At 38.0% G+C, this 26,400-nt stretch overlaps 1 protein-coding gene across 5 annotated transcripts in view; it reads right to left on the reverse strand.

Annotated features, from left to right (window-relative positions):
* Positions 1-26,400, reverse strand: part of LOC141405822 (uncharacterized) — an 87,507-nt gene that overhangs the window by 15,218 nt on the left and 45,889 nt on the right. The window contains exon 1 of one of the 5 annotated variants that reach the window (XM_073990560.1): positions 4,333-4,351. The exons of the other annotated variants lie outside the window; for them this stretch is intronic. The gene's annotated coding sequence lies outside the window, so the exon portion shown is untranslated. Of the gene's footprint in view, positions 1-4,332; positions 4,352-26,400 lie in introns of those variants that run through there. 5 annotated transcript variants of the gene reach the window in all.

The raw sequence follows: 26,400 nt of genomic DNA on the forward strand, positions 1-26,400 counted from the left end.
ATATAGAGCTACTTTACAATCAGTAGCAACGCGTAGCGCACGAGAGAGATATCGAGAGAAAAGGAGAGAAGAGGAACGTCTTTTCCGCAAGAAAAAGAGAGAAATGGAAAAGCGGGAGTGTGAAAAATCGAGATGTACAGGAGCCAGAATGAAGTCCGAAAATTTTACCAAAGAGTGAAACATCAAACAGATGGCTTTGGTACAGGCACATCTTCCTGTAGAGACCAGCAAGGTAATCTGGTAACAGATACAGATTGCGTGCTCAGGATATGGAAGGAACATTTCTCCAATCTGCTGGTATCCAATAGTAGCGAAGACGATGATGCCACAGATCCAATCCCAGAAGATGGTATAGAATGTATACCGCCCGGCCAAGATGAGGTAACAACAGCAATCAACCGGCTGAAGAATAATAAAGCAGCAGGAGCCGATGGCTTACCAGCCGAGCTGTTTAAAAACGGAGGCGATGCGCTGATAAGGTGTATGCATCAGCTAGTTAGCACCATCTGGCAGGAAGAACGCGTACCCGACGATTGGAACCTGAGCATCTTATGTCCCGTCCACAAGAAATCTTCTCCCTATTGCCTATAATATAGTGTCAGGGATATTGTGCGAACGACTAAAGCCAATGGTCAACGAAATAATTGGACCATACCAATGTGGCTTTAGACCTGGCAAGTCCACCATTGACCAGATATTTACCCTGCGGCAAATCCTAGAGAAGACTCAAGAGATGCAGATTATAAAGCAGCATTCGACAGTCCACTCCGATCAAAGGTTTTCTGAATTTGGTATCCCCGCAAAGCTCATCCGGCTTTGTAAGATGACTTTAACTGATACTAGGTCCTTAGTTAAAATTGGAAAGAACCTCTCCGAAGAATTTTGTACCAAAAGAGGTTTCAGACAAGGAAAAGGTAATACGAGATGCAATTGTCAAAAGAAATGACACAATTTACACCAATAGCCACATGTTACTTGCTTATGCTGATGATATAGACATCATGGGACGATCAGTAAAGGAAGTAACTGATTCCTTTAGGAAGGTCGAAGCAGAATCTGCGAAAGTGGGTCTGGCGGTAAACGGCGAAAAGACCAAATTGATGGTGTCGACGCGCAAAGCGTCCACAGAGCTCGGACCAACTGTGGAATTTGGTACCTACAATTTTGAGGTAGTTAAAGACTTCGTCTACCTCGGCACTGCCATAAACACAACAAACAACATCAGTTGTGAAATAAAAATTAAGATTGAATGTAATCTTATGTAGAAACTCATCGCGCAATGATACAGGGATATGAGGTTGTAAAGAAGTCATAACCCTAGTGTACACATAGTGAGCTATTTTTAGTGAAATTCGAACTTTAGTGGAGTAGAACTTTTATGGAACAACATTGGACAAGGTTTGTATAAGCAGGAATGTGCCCGAGAGTGTCCTCTTTCCTCCCCTTATCTACTTTTGTACCCGTCCCGTTCCGTCCGATTTATACTTTTTTACATTTATTGAAAACTAGGAGACCCAGGTCCGCGTTGCTGGGCCGTCGTATAGAGTTTTCACGACCATTTTTGTGGACTTTATGCTTTACTATTCAATTCTGTTGGGTCCATTGTCAAACCGATTTATTCATTGAGGATTTTAAATTTATCAAAAGATTTTTTCTGCAACCTTTCTTTTCTCTTACGGATTTTGTCGAATTTGTTCGCTCATTAATGCTGTTTAGGATTTATTATCGCCCATGTCCCGCATCTTTACCCTAAAGCGATCTAATTATAAAAGTTAAAAAAAATGGTAAAGTCGAATTCTTCCGCCTATTGAGACTTATACATTTTTAGTTTTTCATGGCTGATGGACCGTTGAACCCCACCATTTAAGGAAATTTGTAAATATATCCTTTTTCTTCATAGGGGAGATGACGTGTCACCTCCGAAATTCATGCCAACATTCCACACAATTTCATGAAAATAGGTTCGTTAGTTAATTAGATTCGAGATATAACGTACATAAAAAGTGGTCGGGTCTTCGTGCACAAAGAAAGAACATTTGAACGGAGGCGCAACTACCGTTGTCTTGAAAACTAATTTGCAAGCCGATGCACTCATGAGTTTAGCAAATATAGCGATTATAAAACAAAAGGCCACCGAAATTCTTCTACAAATATATGGCATTTTGGACCACGGGACCTTCCTGAACATTTTCTGAAAGTTTCGAGAAATTGTGTTCAGTAGTTTTGGAGAAATAATGTATTGAAAAGAGTGAATTTTCAAGATATTACATATTTAAAAAAGTGGTCCGGTATTTTAGCAAATATGCTTGGGTAGGAGTCACAACCCCATTGCCTCCCAAAATTAATGCTGAAACCGTTATAATCATAAGTTTGGCAGATACATATAGAGTTTAAAAAAAAGGTGTGGGGAAGGTACCCCAACTCCTACGAAATTCATAAAATATGTATATATTGCCACGTCAAACCTTAGCATTTGCTGTAAATTTCATGGAAATCGGTTTAGTAGTTTTGGAGATATAACTTATTTAAAAAAGTAGGCGTGGTCGGCTTTTAGGCCCCAAAGAAGTACCTATAAATATATGGATTTTTTAAATATGGCATAGGGGAGATACTCCGCTCCCTTCGAAATTCAACAAAATATGAATCCTATTTCCAATGGGGGCCATCCATGTACATTCCCGGACAATTCACGAAGTAACCCGCCTGTACATTCCGTGACAATTTCAATAAAATTGATTCAGTAGTTTTTTTAGAAAATATTAAAATTGAAAATTGAAAAAAGTGGGCATTGTCAGATTTTCTTTGCATAAAACCCTAAGTTGGGTTATGACGAACATTTCAAACAAAGAATTATCCAAATCGATCCAGCCGTTCTCAACTGATGCCATTACCAACGAACGACATTTGATTTTTATTTACATAGATAAAGCATTTTTAAAGAAATAGGGTATAGGGGAAGTACCCCGCCCCTTCCGAAATTCAACAAAATATGTAGGCTATGATTTTTTCCGGCCAGGCAACATAAAATTTTTAAGTGCGGCAAAATACCCCTAAGTAATGATGGCGATATTTCCTTAGTATTTTAGCTATGAAAAACTTCTTTACAAGTGGAGTCTTAGGACATGCCGTTCGGACGCGGCAATAAACTGTAGGTCCCATATTATTGAGCGAATAAGAATCGGGGTGCCCTCATTAATATGAGAGAAGTCACACTTGTCCCTTCGGGATTGTTTGTGGTTATTTCTGTGCTAGTAGTTGATTGCAGGGGTAGTGGTGTAGGGTATCACATGGTCGGCCCCATAGCAATTGCTTACTTTTTTTTAATTTTTGAACAAAAATGCGCCTCATCGAAATAACGGTTATAGACCCCAAGTATGTTTGGACGAAATTCCTTTCAGACAATTTGGAGTCGATTTAACCATGTCCGTCCGTCTGTCTGTCTCGGATCAACCGATTCGAACCAAATGTTGGGTATCGTAATATTTTGTCCAAACTTAGTTTAAGTTCGAAGATGGGCCATATCGATCCACTTCTTCGGGTACCTCCCCACAAAAGTTCAAAATGTTTCTGTAAAATGGTGTAAACGATAACTCATGAAGTGAACAATTGATTTGGTCCAAACTTTGCACAGCGTATTATTCCTTCCAGATATATATCGGACTCGAATACGGCCTATATCGGTTCACTCCTTCGGCTACCTCCCACACAAAATTCGGATAAAGTGAATTTTAAGGTTGTCCTTGCGGCTCCCTTTACAACGGTACAATTTTTTTCTTGCGCAAGTCCATACTTCTTGAGATATTAGCCTAAAGTCTCCATGAAACCCTGACAGCACCAACCAAAATGGCATATCTGCAAGATAATTTTCGAAGGGACTTTCTGATTGGTACAGACTTTGCACATTGTATAATTTCGTCCAGACATGTATCAGGTTAGAATACGGACTATATTGTTCCAGTTCTTCGGGTACCTTCCACACAAAGTTCGGAAAAAGTGAAGTTTGTGAGCTCCTCTCGCATCGTTGTGATTCTTTTTTTCTATCGGCCTCATTTACAACGGTACAATTTTTTTCCGGAGTAAGTCAATATATTCTGTGATAATGGCCCATAAGCACCAAAATCCTGTGGGCACATATGGCTATTGTGCAAAATAACTTTTAAAAAAAATGTCAAATAAATTTTCCAAACTGTTTTTTGGTCAGTGGCTGAGGGTATATCTCCGTCAGCACAGCTGACTGATACTTTCTTATTTGTTAATGTATAGGAATGTATAAAAAAACCCTCACATTTTGATGAAAAATAGTAAAAATAAACTCAAAAGTTTAATATTGACCTTGAATTCCTCTGCAACTACAGGACCGAATTTTTTATTCACCGGAAAGCTGACTGTGTTATCTGTCGAACAAAACAAAAGGAATTACGAAAATATTTATATCCGTTTAAAAGTAACTGAGTTTTGGCCACGCAAAAAACGATTCTGACGCGTGGTACCAGCAAATTATTGATATGAATATTCAACCCGTCCAGTAGATTCCGATCAACTGTGGTAGTTGAACACGACGATTTTAAGATAGACCACTCACTTTAAATAAACCAAACTATATCATTGTTCAGATAAACAAAAGAACAATATTGCCCAACCGATGACTAAATTAGCAGTTCAAAAATAAAACAACACACACTCTGAATGCAACGGAAAATACCCAGTGGTATGTACGTTCAGGACCATCCGAAATGAATCAGCCGCGTACTTTTGGTTTGCGCCGGTATTGTACTATACATGGTGCCATAGGGGTCTTTAACACATTTCGGGCTATTTTGCCAGGAAGTATGGACTTGCCCCTGAAAAAATTGTATCTTCGTAATGAAGACAGTGAATTCAAGTTGTTGAAAAAAGAATCAAAGCACTTTTCCGAAAATTTGTGAGGGGGTACCCAAAGGGTTGACGTATATATTCCACATTTGAACCTGCTGCTACTGCAGCTTTCGAGAATTATCGTGCGCACCATTTTAGTGAAAACTTTTGTGTCGGAGCTACCTGAAGCAGTCAACCGATTTGGACAAAATATTACGAAGACCAAATTTTGGACCAAATCGGCTCATACGTTCGAGATTTATGGTGCGCTCCAGGCATTACACATGGTGTCATAGGGGGTTTTTTCATCTTTCGGGCTATTTTCTCAGGAAGTATGGACTTGCCCCTGAAAAAACTTGTACCGTTGTAATGGGGGCAGCCAATACAAGTTATTAAAGCAAAAACTAAGTGATTCGACACCAGCTGTTAATATTCACTTTTCCTGAATTTTATGTAAGAGGTACCCGAAGGAGTGGACCGATAAAGTCCATATTGGAACCTCATCTATGCACAGTGGATCCACACATTGGTCAAAAATAAAAAAATTAATGTCAAAATTTTGGTACAACATCTGACAACTCTGACAGCAATAACATTGACCTTTTTAAAAATATATTAGTTTTTGTTTCATTCGAACGCGACCTTCTTAAGAATAGCTTCAAAAGTCGGAACATTTGTCTAATATTTTTTGTTTTGAGTACAACCTATATTTTAAGTGCAAGTAAATATATTCAAAATATCGCGAAACTAATACGTATAGCAAAATATTATAGTGGATTTTGAAAGAGGAGGTAATAGCTTAATTTTCATTAAAAAATAGTGGTTTAGCGTGTTGTGAAATTCTAGTTAGCTCCATATTTTCTTAGTGTATTTTGTAATGCCAATTCGATCATATACTTAAATTTGACCTAAGGTTTTAGTCATGATGCCCACCTCGGGAATAATTTTCCAAAGTAGGTCATGGGTTTAAGATTATTCAGTATTACAATCAGCTGCCCTAGAATAGGGTTTCTATGGATATATTAGCGTATAACTCTGTTATCTGACCACGTACATTAACATAATTGGCATCAGTGGCAAGATGAAGAAATCTTCTTCCAAATTTGTCTTACGTTGGAGGTACGTGCCTTCCAGGAAGAACGCTATAAGATCTATATTAAAAATTTTTACCAATTTTCAGAAAAAAAAATTGATTTTTTCGCTAAATTGGTTGGATTTTATGTTGTTTTGAGACTGTTTTGTTTCCCCAAGCCTATTTTTGCATCATAAAATAATCAGGACCTTTGTTCATGTCATTTTGTATTAACAGCATAAAACAATTCTTACCGGGGGAAAGGGGTGAGAATGTTACGCTCGTGGTTTCTTAAAACACTCTTCGCATCAGTACAAAGCTATAACCGGCGCATTGGCTTGATTTTTACGCTGTAAATATTTTTGGCCACTTTCTCCATACAAGTGGGTCCACTATGTCTAGAAGAAATTTGACGATATGCAAAGTATGGACCAAATCGGTTACTCCCTTCAAGAGTTATCGTGTACACAATTTTTTCGAAATTTTTTTAACTTTTGTGGAGGAGGTACCCGAAGGTGTGGACTGATATGATCCATCTTCGAACTTAAACTAAGTTTGGTCAAAGTATTTCGAAGGCAAATTTTGGACCAAATTGATCATCCGTTCGAGAGTTATCGTGCGCTCCAGCCAGCCAGATAGACGGACATTACCAAATCGGATACAAATTGTCTAAAACGGATTTCGTCCAAACATACTTGGGGTTTAAAAACATTATTTCGATCAGGCACATTTTGCGCGTATGAACGTTAGTATAAAGACTGAGGGTATAAACATGAACAGGCCCTGTCATTAAGCACATCAATCACTCTTCTAGGAAAAAAAAATTTTTATCTTGCCAATCAGAAGACAGCATTGAGTAGGACGCACACATATGCACCCTCTGCCTCAATTCGCTTATGAAAAACTCTCTGTCTTCAGCTCATATTTTGAATAAATAACTTTCTGGTTTCGGCAAGTCTAGAATAGACTCTCTGCTTTCAGATCGTCTATTAAAGACGCCCAGGCTTTTATGAAGAACCCCGTTTTGAATTCCTCTATGAAAGACTTCTTATATAATCTATAAAAGTCTTTCTGCTTCCGACTGTAAAGATTCTCAATGTATGTAATATCTTTATGAAGTCCATAAATATTCCCTACCATTCTTTTGGGGGCAAATCCATACTTCCTGAAATATTGCCCCAAAAGCACTAAAAAATCCTGTCGGCATCAACTAAAATAACTGATGAGCATTGTAAATTACGAATTGAGTACCCGCTTTGGCCGAAGCTTTGCGCATAGTCAAATTAATTTCAAACTTACTTCAAGTTCCAAAAAGGTCAGCTTTGGGTACGTCCCTCAGAGAGTTCAATATTCTTGCTTAAGTGCAGTTTAAGGGTTATTCGAGGATCCTTTGGAAATGTTAATCGAAGGTAATCCTAATTGTCGTGTTTATAGCGATATTATGTTTCATCATGGGCAAGACCATGCTTACCAACATAATGGTCGAAAAGCTGTAAGTCCCTATGGGGCACAGTGGTTCAGAATCGTTTTTCACCGTCAAAACTCTGTAACTTTTGAACGGATAGAGATATTTCCATATTTTTTGTTCCACAAATAACACAACCAGCTAGTAGTTGCAGTGAAATTCAAGGTCAAAGTTAAAATTTTGAGTTTTTTTTTTATTTTTTGCATTAAAATATGAATGTTTTTGAGTTTTTCATATGTTCTAACTACTATAATAAACATACCACAAAAATACAGAGAAAAATAAAAAAAACATTTTTTTGGAAAATTTAAAAAAAAAAATTTAAAAAAATTAATTTGTTTCAAGATTAAAAAAAATCTAGAACTATAACTATAACACTTATAAAAACCCATATATTAAAAAAATTCCATTTATCTTAAAAAGCTATAGTTAATATGGTAAACGGTATGGAAAAACTCACATTTTTACCTACGTAATTTCAATAAATTTAAAAAAGTGTTAAAGAGACCGAATGGGACGGGTACATAAAGGCCTGGGTACATAAGCTGCCTCGCCTGCTTACCTTGCTTGCTTCTGATAAAAGAATAAAAAAGAAAAGGGCAATCCAGTTCGAAATTGGCTCGGCCTTCGTTATTCTTTTATTTTTATTATGTCAGAAATGAAGCAGGAAAGCAAGGCAACCAGGCGGGGCAGCCTATGTACCCTGGCCTTAAGGGCTGAAAGAGGACACTTTCAGACATTATTTGTGATACGATGATGTATTGAATCCTACCAATCCAACAAAAAAACAACGAACACAATATCTGTTATAGTTTCCAAGAAATAGCTATTTCTTTCTCCAGAAATTTGCAGAAATGACGTATTTTCCAAAATTGCCGTTGCTCTCTCCACACATACAATTCAACCCATTGAAAAAGCATGCACTCACACAATGACACCCCGTAAAGTATGCAATAGAAAAGTATGGTGCCTGGCCCTGCTTTAGTAGCACACCACGCCCACACCTTTCAATATTTTGACCTAAGTTTTTGGTTTGCATAGCTTCAATAAATTTGCTATCGAATCCCATATGAAAATTGACAGTCGGTGACGGCAAAAAATGATGTTTCGGCCAGAGAAATCGATTTCTGAACTGCCGTGCGGCGACCAACTCATATGATTGGTGAGTGCGATAAATATCGAAAGGATTAACTTCAAAAATTAACTATGTATGTCAGACCATTCCTTCAACACTTTTGCGCTCTATTCCAAATGAAACTTATTAGCAAAACGCAAGCATTTTGAAGATTGATCGACGAACTATTTATTTGGACCACTGTTTGTAACCCCACTTTCTTGGACTTAGCACTTACCTTCTACAAGAGGTAGTGGCATATTATTTTACACCTTTTTCAAATGTAATTCGAAACATTTTCCTTGAAATTCGTAACATTTCTCTGTAATTCGATAATTCCATTTGTAATTCGAATTATTTCACTTGTAATACGAATTATTCCATTTATTATTCGAATTATTCCATTTGTAATTCGAATTATATTATTTGAAATTCGAATTGTTCCATCTTAATTCAAATCATTTTATTTGTAATTCGAAAAAAAAACAAGTGAGAAAAGGCTATAGTCGGTACGGGGCCGACTATATGATACCCTACACCACTACCTCTGTGAATAATCTTTTGACTCGAAAACATTCCTTTTATGGAGATACCAAAGTTTTCACCTATCTGGTTTTTATACCAAATGACTTAAGGCGAACTGAACCAAAATAATAATATTTAATTTTATATTTGACTACTGTCGACATCACCAACATCAATAGGCTTCTATCTCTGTGAGAAAATTTCGTGATGATCCGATCAAAATTCCGACCTGTAGTGTGATTGCAGAAAAAGTGGAAAAAAGGATGCATTAACGACTATTGCGATATCTCTATTATTTGACTACCTACGCCAACCTACTTTGCACAATTTCAAAGATGGGATTTACTACTTTCATAATAAGGCTTTGCTTTTGGAACGTATCCAACCAAAGCTGTGATATTCGTCATTATAACTAAAATCGCAAAAATGAAAATTTGGGTTTAATTTGCGACTATTGTGATATCTTCGTTGTTTGATCACCCACAAGAACCTACTTTACATTGTTAAAAAGGTGATATTATCTACTTTCATTGTCAGGATTTGCTTTTGGTATACCCCTTATAGAAGCTGAGATATTAGCTTTGGAAAAATACGTTGTCTTTTTATTCAAATAAGTTTTTTGACCATTCCTACCCCTAAATATTATTCGACCCTCACCAAAATCAATAGGCTTCTTCCTCTTTGAGATCCCCATTAACTCTCAAAATTTGTGACGATCCGATCAAAATTGCCGCCTGTAGCGTGATTTCCAAAAAAATGGAAAAATGGGATGAATTACCGACTATTGTGATATCTCCGCTATTTGGTCACCTACGCCGACCTAGTTTGCATCATTGTAAAGGTGGAATTATCTACTTTCATAGTCAGGCATTGCTTTTGGAAAGTCCCAAGCCAAAGCTGTGATATTCGTCATTATAACTAAACTCGCAAATATGAAATTTTGGGGTTTATTTGCGACTATTGTGATATCTTCGTTGTTTGATCACCTACAAGAACCTACTTTACATCATTAGAAAGGCGATATTTTCTACTTTCATTGTCAGGTTTTGCTTTTGGCATACCCCATACAGAAGCTGAGATATTAGCTTTGGAAAAAAACGTTGTCTTTTTATCCACATAAGTTTTTTGCCCATTCCGACCCCTAAATATTATCCGACCATCACCAAAATCAATAGGCTTCTTCCCCTCCGGGATCCCCATCAACACCCAAAATTTCGTGACGATCCGATCAAAATTGCGACTTGTAGCGTGATTACAAGGTTTAGATGGACAGACGGACAGACGGACGGACGGACTGACGGACTGACGGACGGACACACATAGCCAGATCGACTCAGCTCGTCGAGACATTCATTTTGATATATATAAGTATGGGTCTACGACCATTATTTCGATGCGTTACAAACTTTTTGGCCAAAACCAACTTATAATACCCTCCCCACATAGTGGTGTAGGGTATAAAAATACAAAATATTTTTTCTATTGATTTAATATATCTGGCTTTTTCGAATTACAAATAAAATGATTCGAATTACAAATGGAATAATTTGAATTTCAAATAAAATAATTCGAATTACAAATATAATAATTCGAATTACAAATAGAATATTTCGGATTAAAAATAGAATAGTTCGAATTACAAATGCAATAATTCGAATAACAAATGGAATAATTCGAATTACAAGTGAAATAATTCGAATTACAAATGGAATTGTCGAATTACAGATGAAATGCTTCGAATTACAAATAGAATTCTCGAATTACAATTAAAATAATTCGAATTACATCTGAAAAGGTGTAGATATCAACATAAATTATTTCCTACCTAAATATCAAGTTTAAGGTCATGTTTATATTATAGCCTCTTGCAGGGTTAACCTTTTCAAAGAGAATTTATTTGACGTATACGCAAAGGAATTGACATTTGAAACCCAGTCGGTTTGTTAAATCCGGTTATATATAAACGTACTATAATGTTCTTCTATACTTTGGGAGATCGCTTCTGTACTTCTATATTAGGCAGCTATCTGTGCCAACACTTTCACTTTCGATTTGGCGGATTCACAATAGTTTGATGACGGAGGTGGTTGACATTTGTTCGGTACATCTTTAAAAGTCAATATTATTGCAAACGATTTCAACATTGCCTTTACTTTAGCATCAAATTTCTTTGCAGAATATTTTCAAACAGACCCTAAACAATTATATGTATTAAATTGCTTTTTTAAGGACAAACATGTTCCATTTCGAACACTGTGCCAATTTCCTCATTATGATTACATCTTCAAACTCAACGCAAAAGCAATAAACCCCTAAACTGGATCACCACCGACCGAGATAATAGTGATGCACTCTATAGCAGCATATAAAGAAAACAGATGAGGCCAAGATATTCAAAATAACATCCACATACCTCTCTATGGAGACAATAACAAAACCAAAAATAAATGCTTGGGAATTGGCAAAAACCAAAAAAGTAGCAAATAATTAATTAATATATTCATAGTCAGAAATTAATGAGCAGGGCTGGCTGACTGATTTTTTTTTTTTTTTTGTTAATTTCTTTCAAACCACCAACATTTGTTTTTCCTTCCACACGACAAATAAAACGACTTCAACACAAAGCGCATCTTAACGAAGTCATTAGGTCAAGTTTTTAAGGCCAACTAGGTCACTTTGCTTTTTGATACTGAATAGAAACAAACACCAGCACACAACAACAGCAGCAACAACAACGGCAATGTTGTCGTTGTGGCTCAAAGCAAAGACCAAAAAAGAAAGAAAACAGGAGAAAAATATTCACATTCACAAGACCACATAACTCGCAAACCACACTCACACAAAATTTCAGAAGAGTAAGGGACATGGAATGTATGATGTACGTCATCAACAGCAAGGGGGACTAGAGGAGGAGACTTGGAGGCAGATAGGCAGGCAAGCAACAAAATCATTGGCACCCATAATGACATACCCATCATCATTGTCAACACACAAAACCCCAACATTAGATGGATGATGGTTGGTTGGGTGGCAAGTTGCTGGTGTCTACTAGCTAACCCAGAAACTTGGCTATTTATCCCCACACTCAGTGCATTGCAACTTGGGTCCCACACACAAACACAAAAACACTCATTAAAAATCAACCACACATTGGGAACACCAACAGCCCATAAACATTTTTATGGCAGCCCTGAAAATTGCGTTTGGATTTCATGTGATGATGTTTGCAGAACGACACACCAGCCAACACCACTCATTGGGCTAAGTTCACCCAGTTATGCCTACACCTACCTACATTCATCCGCACATAATGCAAATGATGTAAACAATGTTGCCAGATGAAAATACGAGAGGAAAAATAAAAGCAAAAATGGGTCATCACTGATTTTAATAACCCGCCTTAGAGGAAGGGAAGTGCTGATGAGTGCTGTGTTGTGACATGCTGGAGATAATAACTCCTAATTCCAACTAACTTATATTCAAATTTGCCAAAAGCAAAGATGTTTCCTAATTTTTTTCATAGTCATTAACTTGTTGGCTTTAGGCTAAGGCTTAAGAAATGTTTGGACACATATAAAGAAAGATTTGTTTAAGATTTGAACAAACAAAAAACATTTTCATTTTCGAAAGTGTTTAGATGTTGTTGTTTTAGATATTGGGTTATCGAAATTTGGAAATAAACCACTGGCAAATCTGTTGAAAGCTTCGATATCTCATAAACGTGATTCCAGACCCGTGAAGTAGTTGATAAGGGACAACACACAACATCTTGGATCTTGACCTACTGGTGGTTCAGAAGTCCAACAAAAATTTGAGTCACGTGAGCCAAATAATCCCTTACAAAGCAATGTAAACAAGCTGCCTTCAGCATTACCAGAAGGCTAAAAAATAATAAATTATTTCATTAAAATTTTACTAGGCTGAACTACTTACTTCACTCATTCTATAAACCATATACGGTTCACTTGAGACACCTTTAACTCATCTATAAAGGCCTCCTTACATTAACTCGGCTAAAAAGACTCCCTGCTTTCTGCCCGTCTGTGAAAGCGTCCCTGGCTTCAAGTAGACTTTTAAATCTGCCTTCAGATCATCTTTAATTCGATCAGCAATAACAATTCTCGGGCTTCTGCTAGAGTTCTTGTCTTCAGTCTGTCACTGAAGTCTCCGACCTTCAGTTTTATAAGCCATCTCAACTCTTCTAGATCGTCTTGGAAAGATTTTAAGCTTCGGTTCATATATGAAAACATCGCTGGCTTCAGAACTTTTTTAGTTTTCTAAGAAATACTTCTTGACTTCAGTCTGTTAATGAAATTTTCCGTGGCTCCAGCTCGCTATGAACGATTTTCTGGCTGCAGTTCATCAATAAAGATTCTTAGGCTTCAGCTCGTCTTGGAATATCTCACTCTCTTCATATTCAGTTCATGTTCACTCTGTCATAAAAGACTCCTGTTTTAAGTTCTATAAACCACCTCTCTGAACTCAACTCGTCTATGAAAGACCGTTTGCTTTCAGCTCTTCTTGGAAAGATTTCGAGGCTTCGATCCATCTATGAAGGCTTCAGTACTTTAATGGAGAACACTGTCTTCAGTTTGTTAAAGTAAGAATTATGAAAAATGGGTGCTTCTATAGACCCTTTCTGAAAGAAATTGAGCTTTTATTTACCTTTCCGAAGGAATGGGTGCTTCTTTTTCTGAAAGAAAAGGTACTTCCATGGACCCTTTGTGAAACAAAGGGTGCTTCTATAGACCCTTTCTGAAAAAGGGTGGTCTATAGACCCTTTCCGAAGAAAGGGGTGCTTCTATAGACCCTTTCCGAAGAAAGGGGTGCTTCTATAGACCCTTTCCGAAGAAAGGGGTGCTTCTATAGACCCTTTCTGAAAGATTGCTTCTATACACCCTTTCTCAAAGAAAGGGTGCTTCAATAGACCCTTTCTGAAAGAAAGGTTGCTTCTATAGACCCTTTCCGAAAAAAGAGGTGCTTCTATAGACCCTTTCTGAAACAACGAGTGCTTCTATAGACCCTTTCTGAAAGATTGCTTCTATACACCCTTTCTCAAAGAAAGGGTGCTTCTATAGACCCTTTCTGAAAGAAAGGTTTCTTCTATAGACCCTTTCTGAAAGAAAGGTTGCTTCTATAGATCCTTTCTGAAAGAAAGGGTGCTTCTATAGACCCTTTCTGAAAGAAAGGCTGCTTCTATACACCCATTCTGAAAGAAAGGTTGCTTCTATAGACCATTTCTGAAAGAAAGGTTGCTTCTATAGACCCATTCTGAAAGAAAGGGTGCTTCTATGGAGTCTTTCTGTTAGCTTTCAGCTCTTCTTGGAAAGATTTCGAGGCTTCGATCCATCTATGAAGGCTTCAGTAATTTAATGGAGAACTCTGTCTTCAGTTTTTTAAAGTAAAAATTCTGAAAAATGGGTGCTTCTATAGGCCCTTTCTGAAAGAAATGGAGCTTTTATTGACCTTTCCGAAAGAATGGGTGCTTCTTTTTCTGAAAGAAAAGGTACTTTCATGGACCCTTTGTGAAACAAAGGGTGCGTCTATAGACCCTTTCCGAACAAAGGGGTGCTCGTATAGACCCTTTCTGAAACAACGAGTGCTTCTATAGACCCTTTCTGAAAGAAAGGTTGCTTCAATAGACCCTTTCTGAAAGAAAGACTGCTTCTATAGGCCCTTTTTGAAAGAAAGGGTGCTTCTATAGACCCTTCCTGAAAGAAATGGTGCTTCTATAGACCCTTTCTGAAAGAAAGGTTGCTTCTATAGACCTTTTCTGAAAGAAATGGTGCTTCTATAGACCCTTTCTGAAAGAAAGACTGCTTCTATAGGCCCTATGTGAAAGAAAGGATGCTTCTATAAACCGTTTCTGAAAGAAAGGTTGCTTCTATAGACCCTTTCTGAAAAACCCCTTCCTGAAAGAGAGGCTGCTTCTGTAGACCCTTTATGAAAGGAAGGCTGCTTCTATAGACCCTTTCTGAAAGAAAGACTGCTTCTATAGGCCCTTTTTGAAAGAAAGGGTGCTTCTATAGACCCTTCCTGAAAGAAGTGGTGCTTCTATAGACCCTTTCTGAAAGAAAGATTGCTTCTATAGACCCTTTCTGAAAGAAAGGTTGGTTCAATAGACCCTTTCTGAAAGAAAGACTGCTTCTATAGGCCCTTTGTGAAAGAAAGGATGCTTCTATAAACCGTTTCTGAAAGAAAGGTTGCTTCTATAGACCCTTTCTGAAAAACCCCTTCCTGAAAGAGAGGCTGCTTCTGTAGACCCTTTATGAAAGGAAGGCTGCTTCTATAGACCCTGGTATGGTGCTTCTATACACCCTTTCTCAAAGAAAGGGTGCTTCTATAGACCCTTTCTGAAAGAAAGACTGCTTCTATAGGCCCTTTTTGAAAGAAAGGGTGCTTCTATAGACCCTTCCTGAAAGAAATGGTGCTTCTATAGACCCTTTCTGAAAGAAAGGTTGCTTCTATAGACCCTTTCTGAAAGAAAGTGTGCTTCGATAGACGCTTTCTGAAAAAATGTTGCTTCTATAGACCCTTTCTGAAAAAATTTTGCTTCTATAGACCCTTTCTGAAAAAATGTTGCTTCTATAGACCCTTTCTGAAAAAATGTTGCTTCTATAGACCCTTTCTAAAGGAAAGGCTGCTTATATAGACCCTTTGTGAAAGAAAGGGTGCTTCTATAGACTGTTGCTGAAAGAAAGGCTGCTTCTATAGACTCTTTCTGAAAGAGTGCTTCTATAGACCCTTACTGAAAGAAATGTTGCTTCTATAGACCCTTACTGAAAGAAATGTTGCTTCTATAGACCCTTACTGAAAGAAAGGTTGAAAAAAATGTTGCTTCTATAGACCCTTTCTGAAAAAATGTTGCTTCTTTAGACCCTTTCTAAAAGAAAGGCTGCTTCTATAGACCCTTTGTGAAAGAAAGGGTGCTTCTATAGACTGTTGCTGAAAGAAAGGTTGCTTCTATAGACCCTTTCTCAAAGAATGGGTGCTTCTATAGACCCTTTCTGAAAGAAAGGTTGCTTCTGTAGACCCTTTCTCAAAGAATGGGTGCTTCTATAGACCCTTTCTGAAAGAAAGGTTGCTTCTATAGACCCTTTCTAAAAGAAAGGTTGCTTCTATAGACCCTTTCTGAAAGAAAGGTTGCTTCTATAAACCCTTTCTGAAAGAAAGGTTGCTTCTGTAGACCCTTTTTGAAAGAAAGGCTGCTTCTACAGATCCTTTCTGAAAGTAAGGGTGTTTCTCTAGACCCTTACTGAAAGAAATGTTGCTTCTATAGACTGAAAGAAAGGTTGCTTCTATAGACCCTTTCTGAAAGAAAGTGTGCTTCTATAGACCCTTTCTGAAAAAATGTTGCTTCTATAGACCCTTTCTGAAAAAATTTTGCTTCTATAGACCCTTTCTGAAAAACTGTTGCTTCTATAGACTGAAAGAAAGGTTGCTTCTATAGACCCTTTCTGAAAGAAAGTGTGCTTCTATAGAACCTTTCTGAAAAATGGGTGCTTCTATAGACCCTTTCTGAAAGAAATTGAGCTTTCATTGACCTTTCCGAAAGAATGGTTGCTTCTTTTTCTGAAAGAAAAGGTACTTCCATGGACCCTTTGTGAAACAAAGGGTGCTTCTATAGACCCTTTCTGAAAAAGGGGTGCATCTATAGACCCTTTCCGAAAAAGGGGTGCTTCTATAGACCCTTTCTGAAACAACGAGTGCTTCTATAGACCCTTTCTGAAAGAAAGGTTGCTTCTATAGACCCTTTCTGAAAGAAAGGCTGCTTCTATAGATCCTTTCTGAAAGAAAGGGTGCTTCTGTAGACCCTTTCTGAAAGAAAGTGTGCTTCTATAGACCCTTTCTAAAAGAATGGGTGCTTCGGTAGACCCTTTCTAAAAGAAAGGTTGCTTCTACTAATCATCTATGGTGCTATGTTTTGGGATTATGCGCTTTAATATAGACCCTTATAGCAAATATTCATACTTGTCTTACATTCGTTTTTGAACCCTAAGCACCTAAGTTTTGTGCATACCGACCAACTTTTAAGGCAACCTTGTAATTCTTAAATATATTCTTTCACACCATACAAATAATCAAGTCATGCACATAAATATGTATGTACTGTATGTACAAATGTGCGTGTTTGTGCTCATAGGAACCTATTATAGGCCCCTTTCGTTTCATCACCCAGAAAATGTTTGTCTTTCTACTCATTCGCCTGTTTGATACTAAAAATAGGGTTCAGTTGCAAAACAAAAGTTGAAAGAGGCATGCAGGCCCACATATCCCCCCACACACTCACGCTCAACAGAAATCTCAACACCTTCAAACATTTGCAAAATACAACGAAAGAATGAAAAACTCAAGCAAAAAGAAAAGAAAGACCTAATTTACTTACAGAAGAAAAACACACAAATACCCTACATTTATAAATACTTATACGCACATATTTACATACACGTAGAGTATACATTGTAACAATTTCTAATGATGTGTGTACTTACGTACATATGGGGTACCTTACATATAACATAAAGATTGAGAGCTATAATGACCTAACATAAACGATTTTTATATGGACAAGACTCTAGAGGTAGAGGTCATCCTGAATCCAAGAGCAAACTATATTTTTAAACACGCGAAGTGTATAGTCTATGAAAAACAATAAAGAACTAATTTACAGGAACTTATCTATTCTATTTTATGGAACCTCTTTCCTGGCCAAAGAACATGCGGAGAATGATAGTAGTACATGACATATAGAAATATTCTGGAATTGTATACGAATATTGTGCGGCATCGCAGTCAAGTATGTACAAAGAATAATAGCTACCGAATTTTATAGTGGCCCTGAATTTCCTGTAGAATGTGACATATATGAACTGACGCGAGTTTTTACGCAAGATATCGAATCTTTTATGTGCCTCTTAAAGGTTATTTGGCACTCTTGTCATATCTTTTGATTTATATAAATAATGTTCACTTACGTTGGTTTGTAATTTAACGTGGCAACAGGCAACTATATATACATACATACATCCATATATGTATGCACTTATATACACTGCCCTAACAACTTAATCACCCCCACACAAACTATTTCAGAAAAGAAACACCAACATCATGTAAGTATATGTTTAAAAATAACGAGTTGCTAATGTTTTATAGTTTTCTTTTTCTAATTCAAAACACCCCCACCCCCAACACCTACCTACGTATACATTTTTGTGGTCCATTACATTTCTGAGCTTTCCTTTGTTAATCTTTATATAAAAATTCCAATTTTACATCAACTATAATGTGGTTAGATTTTCCAATAAACTATTTTAATTAGAATTAGTGTTTAGTTTTTTTTTAGAGTTTCAATGTTTTGTGGGACACCACAAATGTTTATTTTCGAGGTTGATTACCGATTGTAGAGGAGCTTTAAAAAGTTAGAAATTTTTCTTCGACATATGTATTTAGAATTGGGTATACTATGAGTAAGAAATCTACTTCGAATGAATATGGACACATGCATGAAAAGGGGGAAAGTTGTGGGAAATGCATATAGCTATATCCTAAGAAAAATCCGATATGATAGAGGTCCGTAAACATCAGTTAAAATGGGCATTTCGTTCAGTTGGCCGAACTATGTAAATTAGGGTTATGAATTTTTAACATTTTATCTTAAAAATGATTTCCTGTAGTGAGAATTTGTAAACTTTGGCCTATTAATGCCTAAAATAACATTCATTCACTTTATTATAAAAAAGATTCCGCACAAATCGCTTTGATTTTTTTTTTTTTTTTTTTTTTTGAGAAATACTATGATGTGAAAAAAAAAATGTCAAAAAATTATTTACTGTTGCGCGATAGAATTACCTTTTGCCTATTAATGACTAAAATAACTTTTATTCCATTTAAATATTGAAAAAGGTTCCGCTCAAACCACTTTAAATTTTTATGATATATGAAATAAAGTTATACATAATATAAAATGATATATATGTAATAATACGATGATAAAATTAGTGAGAACCAAACGGGTATGTCATTTTGGTTATGTCGTGTGCCCCTATACCTAATTTTCAGTTAAATATCTGCTTGTCAAAACTTTTTTATCGAATCACTTTATAAATATGTAATCTTAGGTAAAAAATCATCAAAATATGCGGTTCTAAAAAAGTCATAACCCTAAAGTAAATGTTTTTGTCGCTTTCAAATATTGAGTTCACCTAGGGTCCAATTTTTAGGGAAATGTAAAAAGCGTCGAAATGTGTTCCATGATATATTATATATTATCCATATAATATTATCATGTCCACCATCCATGCTCACCGCAGAATCCATCCGAGGAATACGAAAATATCCGCCGCTAAATCCACTGTCACACAGTTCGCCACTGAAATGAGGCTCCCACTGAACATATTGGTCAATGGTGTCCTGATTCCGACCACTAACTACTCCAAAATATCCAAAATATTAGGTGTAACGTTCAATAGCATTTTAAGTCGTCCGCACAAGCCACAGCTATTAACGATAAAATCAGAAGTAGCAACGATGTCCTGAAGTCTGTGGACGGTAACAATTGGGATTGCTGACAAAGAAACCTTGTTGACCTCTTACAAATCAATGGTCTAGTGTGGTATGCTGTGCGGCGCCAGCGTAGTAGAATACAAATGTTAGCGATACGCATTGGAATAATATTCAAACCTGTCTGAATGCCGAAGTGAGAACTCCAACAGGGTGCCTCCTCATGACGCCAGTGGACCATCTTCATGAGTAGACGAGGGTATCGCCGGTGCAACAGCACAACAGGATGTTGTTGAAGCAGTATCGATTTTGTGGACAGGTTTCCCCCACCCAGGCACGTTAGGTGAGATCTTCATAATCTAGAGAGAGAGAGGTCCTTAGCTATAAAAGAGAACCTCTACACCAACGATCCTATCAGTCAGTTTTGCTTAGCATCCGCACTGAGACGGTCGCGCAGGCAGTGCAGAGATACAGTGTGAATGCCGTACTTGGAAAAGAACGCCAACAGCAAGGCAAATACGATTGGTTTTAGCCCACTTAAGATTCGGTCGATGCAGCCGTCTCAATTCATATAGGGCCAGAATTGATGCCACGATACCCAACACATGCCCGGCATGTGATTTGGGATAACATGACACGCTGCATTTGTTTAGCTGCCCAGTTAACCTCGCTCACCTGGTTCCTGATTCTTCAAGAACGCAGCCAGTCCAGGTTGCAGAATTTTTGTGTCTGAATACAGAGGAACCAGAACCAGATAACTAAAATAACAACAACAACCGTACGATTTTGAGTTTTGGATCCACGAAAAACATTATATCGCTGTAAACAGGACCACAAGGAGTACCTTCGGTAAAAATCTCCAAATGATCCTCAAACAGCCTTAAACTGCACTTTAGAACTTTTGTGAGGAAGGTACCTGATCTTTTTGGAACTTGAGTTTCGGTCAAATCGGATACTTAATTCAAAAGTTATGATCAATCCCATGGCGGCGGATTTTTGGATACCGGATTGGCCCGGAAACTCACAACACCCGCGTTCCGGTCAGCGGCTGTCACCTCAGTGTACATACATATGTTTGTATTTATTACCGTTTTCTACATATAACGGAATGTCTGACCCGGATACGTTTGGTCCGTGCGGGGACGGAGGAAATCCCAGGACCAATATGAATGTGATCGGTTTGTCACATTCGCAATAGATGCCGGGAGTGGGTGCATCTGAGGGGTTGCTCGGGACTCGTCCATGTGAGGGACTATGTTGCTGAATGCTGCGTGAACACAGCCCCCAGTGAGTCATCGTCATCAGAATACGAGACTTCTCCGCAGTCCCAATCCTTGAAAATGCCTACTTTTTGCTATTTAATTGCAATGGACGCCGAAACAAGATTGAGGATATAGTGGATGAGTCGAAACAATATCATGGTCACTGAGATGCAGGAAACCAAGCTCAACAACAACTGCAGCTCACAGCGTTATTATGGTTACAACGCACTGGGGAAGGAAGGTGGGAGATTAGCTTTCCTATTGCACCAGTCTGTTCAATACAGGCCTATCTCTATTAAGCCGGGCTCTAATGACCCGTACATGGAATGTATGGGGGCCGTATAGGCCCAGCATTTGTCCGCTTTTGGAAGGTCACCGACTAGTCTTTTGGGGGACTTTACTGCTCATCATGAGTTGTGGCATTCGGTCCTCGGAAATTATCAGAGAGGTATAGTGCTGACTGAGCAGATTAATAGATCCACGGTCAATGAGGACACCACTACCAGAATTAGCGTAGAGTGACACAGTTCGCCATCGTGTCACCTAGTCTGATAAATGTTGCCAGGTGAACATGTCGTTTCTCGTTGGTTCGACCATCTCCCCATATAAAATAATTGACTCCTTCAGCGGACGGTTCGATCTCATCACCTCTTAATGCCTAGTATCAGAGAGTTCACTAAACACCTCTTCATAGATCTACACAATCCTTGTGATGTTCGGGTAGCAGAGAGAACGTTACGAGACATCATCATTGCTCGTATTATATTTATGTACCGCAGTCAAGTTTGGCGACGTTACGCTAACTGATCCAGAGAGGTGCGCAAGTTATTCTAATCCACAGTTCGTCTAGTACCCCGGGAGTGACAGGGCAAAGAGAAGAATACTACGCCACATAAGATCTCTTCCTGTCGAGGAGGAACCACCACAATAAGCAATGGATGATATTGCGAAAAACATGGGCCCTGTTAATGCTGAAATAAATGGATGAGCCGGGAGCCTGGTCACCCACATAGGATGCGGCCAAGTTTTAAAGTTTGGATAATCAATAATATATGTATGTGGACGCCAGTCGTACGTGGAATTCAGGAACAAAAAGTCCAAGCCCAGTCTCTAGAACTGTTTAACCTCATGTATTCCACCCCCTCTAGACGGCATTGAAATCGTAACGTATGCGTATGATAGTACGATCTCGACGCCAGGATTGTACCCTAATGTTATTTGTGAAATGTTGAACTCCTATTTGACTGATCTTACCACCTTTTCCACGTGAGGTAAATGCAAATATCCGCCACTAAACCTACGTCCACTCTGTTCACCCCATGGACGGCAGAGGTGAGTACTGAGCTGAATGTCATGGTTGATTGCAGCAGAATTCCGACCACTAGGTTAGGCTATGTTTAGTAATGGGCAGCCATTTAATAGTATAGTTGACTGCTTCACTTGGAGACCGTTGGTCCATTGTGTTCATCCTGGGTAGGTTGAAGATTGAGATAATGATGCGGTAAAGTTGATGATAGATTTTCAGAGTTATTGCTTGATTTGAACGTGAGTTAGGAGATGAGGTAGTGGGTTCTCACAGTATACGCCGGCGCCGGTGCCTTCTCCCATCTTGGACCCATCTGTATATATTGCCAGACCGTCCAGAGGAGAAATACCTTCAGCCCATATGTTCCTACGTGGAACGATAACACGTAAGGAGTCAAACCTGAAGGAGGTGGGTACACAATCGCATACGCAACGCTCCTCATTTAATTCAAGTAAACTATTAATTATTTTTTTTTATCCTGATACTCGGAGCCTCGCCATTTGAAACTGGATTAGGATGTCAAGAGGTTGGAGATCCAAAATAACATTTAAGGCGTGCTGAGGGTGCTTTTATTTAAGCCGATAATCGGGATAGAGGAAGTCCTTTGTACGCTTGATAGTTTGGCTAGTAACGCTTTGTTCTCCAGTGCTTGCCACAAATCAAGTCCACCATAGGTTAAGATGGGTAGGATAACGTGTCAGTGTATAATTTGTGGTCTCAATTCCCACCTTACCCCAATTGAGTTCTTGCAGGAGTACACACAGAGAATAGATGTTGTTGGAACAATCATATTCTAAGAGCAAAATAGTGTATTTTAAAAATCTGAACATATATATTGTTGTTTCAACCATATATTTTTATTAGGAAACATGATGACACAAAATATATTGTTGCGCCAACAATACATATTTTAAGAATTTTAAAATACACTATTTTGCTCTTAGAATATGATTGTTCCAACAATATTTTTTCTCTGCGTGTAGAGTGCAATGAGTCATTTCTTAATCCGCTCCTCGATATTCCTTTTCCATGTCAAGCTTTGTTCCAGTATTGTATTTGCTTCCGGAAAATGTGCCAATGCCTTCCAAGTGGAGGCTGGAAATCGGGAATTTTACGTTTCCTTGTGAATAATATAAGTTCCGTCTTCTCCGGGCTAACTCCAAGGCATGACAATGATCCAGCTTGCCAATTGTAGCAAAGCTCTTTGCAAAAGGTCAATCAGGATTGATAAAAATTTGACATCATTTTATTCTTCAGTCGTTCGAAACACCCAAGAATTCCATTTCATTTATCACCAGAAGCCATGAAAAGTGGTGAGAATATACGCCGCATTCTAAGGACACCATCAAAGTTCGCACAATCGGGAAAGTGAATCCCTGGTAGCAGATCTAGAGTCTCTACCACAAATCCCTATGGATTTGGGATCCTTAGTTAGTATCTTGCAAAACCTAGCAGCTTCATTAACACCCTCTATAGACTCACTACAATTAAACCAAGAGATTCGCTTAGCTTTTTTGATTTCACTATTTTACTCATTGAAATTAACTTTGTAGGCATCCCAATCCGCATTGTGTTTCGTCTTACTACCTTTATTGTAGGATTTCCTAGCTAATTTACGAAAATTGGCTTATTGTTTACTCCACCAAACCGGTTGGGATTTCTTGCCCGGATAGATGATTGGAAAGGAATCATAGTCATAGCAAGTCAGCAGAGTGTTGGGTAGGGAATCACAGCTCTCTCGGCTTCCTCAGTGAAAGCCATTGCTTCCGCACAATTTTGAAGCCGTCAGAGATTCGAATTTACCCCATTCCGTTCTTCTGAGATTTCTATGGGGACTCTGTATTATTCCAAGTATAGAAGATTCGAAAAGTATCATCCTGTGATCCGAGAAGGAACGCTGTTCAGATATCCTCCTAATCAGAGTCGTCCATGTTGGTTAGGGTTATGCCGATCACTTCCCCCTTGATGTGACCAACTATTGGTACAATAATTGTAATGGTGTTGCTAAAGTCAGCCTCTCTAACAATTTGACTAATATTTTAAGCATTATTTTACATATTTGAAGCAATATGAATTGAATGTGCACTTGGAGGTTCGAAAGATTGAAAATATGTAAATAAATTCTTAAAAGACGAACTACTGGCCCACTTTCCCCTATAACTTTTTTCAGTATTTTATAGGTTTTTGCAGTTTTAGAATCAAACCTTATGTATCTCCCACAAAAAAACCTCTCCACATTATCATAATTGTGATGATTACTATAATATTTTAGGTTAAAGACACCCCATTTCTGGGATTAAAACAACAAAAACGTTCAGTGAATCATCCATCCATAATCTCTGTGGTCAATTAAATATTTATTAAGAATTAAAGTTGAACATTATTATTTATATGGCACACAAAGGACAATGGTCAGCCACATTTTTAAAAATAGTACATAAAAACAACGAAGAGAATAAAATGTCCCCTTAAGCCACTAACCACACACGCTTATAGCAATGTCCGGACAAGGCGTCATATTCAATTAAAATCACAGCAAAAGTTCCCCCCGCATTACAAACATACCAATACTCAACATAGAATTGATTAAAAATTCAACAAAATAATCATGCGTCATGCTCCCATTTAGTTGGATACCGACAACACCTTTTCTATTTTTCAAAAATCACACACATACAGAGCAAAGAAGAGCCAACAATAACAACAACAAGAAAATTGCATGTTTGCTTCATCCATCCTTAAACATTTCAACACAACACACTTTTGATTTAGGTAACAATGTTAAGCGGTCATTTCACCATGACCTGTTTTCTCCTTCAACGATGCGGCGGCAAAATATTGTGTGCTGTTGTTGTTTTCTGGTCTACATATTTCTACGCATAGTCTTCCCCCCCAAAAATGGCTTGAATGGATGGATTGGCCAACAGAGAAAGAGAATTGTGTGAGAGAAGAGAGAAAGAAAATTGATGTGCTGTTTGTTGTGTTGCAAAATATAAGCGAAAGCTACAACAACAACAACAACAAAATTATACTAAAGAACTAAATTTACAACGGGCAAGAACAAGAAAAACTAGAGCATGATTAGTTAGCCAACAATCCACCAATCTTGTCTAAATATAACAGAGTGGAAAACCAAAGAGGCAACACAAACAACAACAACAAAAACCACCCAACTTGAATTTGCACATGATGCCTTCTGCAACAAACACCACAACAGTTGGGCACACATCCCATTTCTCCACTAATCTTCTCCCGCTGACGCTCTCTATGTGTCTCCCGCCGTATGTCTGCCCCCCTTTCAACAACATTTTCCAACAAAAACATGATCTGCACCAACAACCCGATAAAGCCAAATAAACACAACATGTGTGTGCTACGTTGTGGTATGCGCTCTACGCCAATGTACCTTGCAACGCAACGTACGACGTCATTCAAAAATCAAACACAACCATCCATTCACGAGCCAAAAGAAACGTTGATAACAAGCAAAAAATAAGAACTGTTAAGTGGGAGAAAAGCAAAAAAGAAATGGAAACACAACAGAGAAGAGGAACACTCATTCACGGACTAGGCTATAACAAAAAAAAAAACCGACAACAACAAGAAAATTACAGCAATAAACCACTTTCCACGGTATGACATACTTTGTCGCGTGTTGTTGTGGTGTTACACAGTCTGCAACTAACCAACCAGCCAAACGGGGCGGCCTAGCCTCTTTGCTTTCTTTTGTGTACGTTTGTTTGGATGTTTTTGTGTTTATGCTCCCAAACATAGAAAGTGGAACAGGAATTTCCCCTCTTTTTCATACCTCCCCACCAACAACACCAACCAACCGACTCTACGACAAAACAAATTGGTGTTGCTGACATATCAATGCCACAGCCAAAGAGCTTTGCACATCATCATCATCGCCATCACCAACAACAACAACAATACAGGGAATTACAGCAACGGCAGCAGCAATTAATGAAAATGGAAACACCACCAGAACCAAAAGAAGAGAGAAGATAACAACAAACAGACAAACAAATAAAACGATGGCAAAAAGTAAACCAGTAAGGAAAGGATCAAAGTCGGTCGGGGCTGACTGTATGATACCCTACACCACTGCGAATATGTAAAATATATGTATGTATATGGAAGCTATATACAAATCTGAACCGATTTCGATATAATTTGGCACGTTTTTTTCTAGACCGAATTTAGTCACACATTCCAACTTTCATTGAAATCGGACATATATAGCGTTTTGGTGCAGCAAATACGTGAAATTTGGCGAAAATATATATATAGGAGCTA

The sequence above is a fragment of the Musca autumnalis genome, unplaced genomic scaffold, assembly GCF_047663935.1.
Source record: "Musca autumnalis isolate F117 unplaced genomic scaffold, ASM4766393v1 scaffold_5, whole genome shotgun sequence".
In the NCBI taxonomy this organism is placed as follows: domain Eukaryota; kingdom Metazoa; phylum Arthropoda; class Insecta; order Diptera; family Muscidae; genus Musca; species Musca autumnalis.